The 3,547-nt window shown below is 40.7% G+C and overlaps 1 protein-coding gene across 1 annotated transcript in view; it reads right to left on the bottom strand.

Annotated features, from left to right (window-relative positions):
• Window positions 1-3,547, bottom strand: part of LOC115281187 (zinc finger protein 345-like) — a 486,358-nt gene that overhangs the window by 2,675 nt on the left and 480,136 nt on the right.

Genomic DNA, 3,547 nt, shown 5'->3' with positions numbered 1-3,547 from the left:
TGGCCTCTATGGCTTTGTGCACATTTTGAATGCAATAATATTGGGCAGGATGTTTTTGAAAATCTGTCAACAATTGTAATCTAATGAGAAATGTGGACTAAGGGGAGAATACTGGTCATTGCTGTATTGGAATAAATGCTATTTTCTTAGGTAACACTAATATTGGCACTTACTCTCAAAATTTTAAGATCCCACACTCATATTGATCAGAATCTTGAAATGATAGAGAAGTCTCCCACCTGTCATGATTATAAAATTATTATCCATATAATATCCTTGTATTTCTACAGTCCCAAAATGAAAAGTTTTCTTAAATACTCTCCCAGAATGGTTTTTCTATATATATATATACAATTGTAAATGTAGATTTATATTTCTCCTTCCTTATATTTCGACATTATTCCATTTACTTCATTTTCTATCAAAGGATTTTGGGTTGTTCCCAATCTTTGCCTTTTACATAGGGGTGGTGAATACTTGAAGGTCCTTGTTTTGCAAGTTTCCAGATACTCTGTAGGCTGAGTTTAGGGGGGAAGGTCTAGTAAAGAGAAGAAAAAGTACGCATAATTTTGCTGGATATTACCAAATTGCCTTCCACAGGTATTAAAATAATTTAACCCCAATACCAAGATTGCCAGTTTCTCCAAAAGGTCACCCAGAGATGACTGGCATTCTTCCTGTGCTGATCTTCAAGGTGCAGAGTCTGAGTTCAGTACCTGGGGCTTGAGTCTGCTTTATGGGCAGCAGTGTGTCTCCCTCATATTCCCCTCAGCTAGTGCCCCCTCCAATCAGTTGGAAACGAATATGTGTGGAAATGTAAACTGCTGAATTGAGATCCCCAATTCTGCAATGTGAAAGAAACACACACAACTGTCCTTGCCCTGATGGAACACCTGGGTGGCTCAGTAGGTTAAGCATAAGACTCTTGAATTTGGCTCTCTGGTCGTGATCTCCTGGTTTCTGAGATTCAGTCCCTTCTGGGGCTCTGGGCTGACCCTATAGGGCCTGCTTGTGATCCTCTCCTCTCTCAAAATAAATATACATTAAAAACAACAGGGGCACATGGATGGTTCAGTTGGTAAAGTCTATGACTTATGTTCAGGGCATGATCTCGTGGATCCTGAGTTCAAGACTTGCTTCCAGCTCTGCTCTGACAGTTCAGAGCCTGGAGCCTACTTCAGATTCTCTGTCTCCCTCCTTCTCACTCTCTCTATCTAGCTCATTCATAAATATATAGATGGATAGATGGATAGGAAAATAGATAAACAAATACTGCCCTTGCACACAAAATCTAGAAGCTGTCACAAAGAGAATGTTTCCAAACTTCAGGTTGGGAACTCTGTGTCAAAGTAGCAAAATCTGGATATTTTAGGATATGCTATAGATTCATTGCACACTGGGCTGAAGATTTTTTTGCCCTTACAAAAAAGTACACAAAGCTTTAAGAAAATTTATAAGAAAAATTTTGGAATACCCTGAGGATTATAAAAACACACACACACAACCTCGAGTTTTAAGCTTCTAACCAGTTTTGCTCCAAGGGTAAGTGCAAGATTAAGAGAAGTAAAACAACTTTTATTGTACTGGACATGAGGGGTCTGCCCTAGGGAAGGTAGGTAATGAGGCAAAATATGTTTTTCAATCTTAATGGATTTACAACTGCTAAGCAGGTTGAAAAAGCAGGGTGCTTCTGTGGCTCAGTTGGTTGATCATCTGACTCTTGATTTCAACTCAGGTCATGATGTCATGGTTTGTGGGTTCAAGCCCCACATCAGGCTGTGCTGACAGTGCTGCACCTGCTTGCACTTCTCTCTCTTCCTCTCTCTGATTGTTCACTTGCTTACTCTCTCTCTCTCAAAATAAACATTAAGAAATATATGTCATGTACCAGATGCATTCACTGGATAATGCATACAAACAATGAAGCACTTCAAAACTCTTCATATCCTTTTTAAAAGGTTTATTCATTTATCAATGATAAAGACAAAATGGGATTAAATGAGGGGCAGAGAGAGAGGGAGGCACAATTGGAAGCAGGCTCCAGGCTCTGAGCTGTCAGCACAGAGCCTGATGTGGGGCTGGAACTCCCGAACTGGGAGATCATGACATGAGGTGAAGCTGGATGCTTAACTGAGTCACCCAGGCTCCCCTTCATACATTTCTAAGGAGTAAAGAGGAGGGAGATTAGGAAAACCTTCTCAATGACACCAGCATTACCAGTTGATCCAAGCCAAATGGAGACACTACAAGTAAAGAGAAACATTGCTCCCTATTGGGAATATTCATGAAAATTTCGTAATAAAATAAAGGAACCTGAATTAAAGGCACATTTTACCATTTTACAGTATAATCAAGTGGGAATCCTTCCCCACACCCAAGGGTGTTTCAACACAGGGAAGATTATACATTTGAGACTGCACGTTAACATGATGAAGATGAAACCTGGTAGGATCTACTAATTGATACAGAATCGGGAGTGAGCCCATTGCACACCATTTTATGATTAAAGACACTCAAGCAAGGAGAAAACCACCCCCAAATTAAAGGGTATGTGTGTATGAAAAGCTGAAATCTCACATATTCAGTAGTCAACGGAAAGCTTCTCTTGTATGATCAGTGACAAGGTAATGAGGTAACTTGACCATTCTCATTAAACACAGTACTGCACATTCCAGCCAGAACGAGTATGTAAGAAAAAAAATACAGAGGAGGAATCCAAGTGAGAGAAGAAAAAGTATTATTATCTCTGTTTACAGACAACATGCAGGGTGCCTGGGTGGCTCAGCTGATTAAGTGTCTGACTTTGGCTCAGGTTATGACCTCACTGGTCATGGGTTCAAGCCCCCCTGGTGAGGCTCTGTGCTGACAGCTCAGAGCCTGGAGCCTCCTTTGGATTCTGTGTCTTCCTGTCTCTGTATGCCTCCCCCCTCACACTCTATCTCTCTCAAGGATAAATGAATAAATGCTTAAAAAATGAAAAAAAAAACTATAGATGGCATGCTCTATGGAGAATCCTTTCTTTTTTGTCACCTCTGGTATGATTTATATATGCTATTTTTCTCCTACTAGACCCTCCCTAAGTTCTTTAGTTCAACTTTTTTTTCTTTATAGGGAGGGAGAGGGTGTACGGAGCCAGGGAGAGAGAAAAATGTCTTATGCAGGACATTCAGCTGGGAGCCCGAGGCGGGGCACAGGACTCAATCCCACAACCCTGGGAGCATGACCTGAGCTGAACTCAAGAGTCAGTTCTTCATCCTATGGAGCTACCCAAGTGCCCCACAGTTATAGTCCCTTTACCTTCAACCTTGCTGAATGTACAATGGGTTCAGGTTGGTGCAATGATAACATTTCATTCATTACAAATCACTGTTAACACATGAGAAAGCATTCAGGTTCATTAATTAAAACATATTCAACTAAATGTAGCCTAAACAAGTCACTGCAAGATTACTGTATGGTCCTTGGTTCAAGTACAGATTTACAGACCGCAAACGACTAGTCTTGTTCATCTGATCTATGCTCTGAGAGTTGCGGCTCTGTGGTTTTA

The sequence above is a fragment of the Suricata suricatta genome, chromosome 16, assembly GCF_006229205.1.
Source record: "Suricata suricatta isolate VVHF042 chromosome 16, meerkat_22Aug2017_6uvM2_HiC, whole genome shotgun sequence".
In the NCBI taxonomy this organism is placed as follows: Eukaryota; Metazoa; Chordata; class Mammalia; order Carnivora; family Herpestidae; genus Suricata; species Suricata suricatta.
The sequence above is the reverse complement of the archived record's forward strand: the minus strand, read 5'-3'. Positions and strand labels throughout refer to the sequence as shown.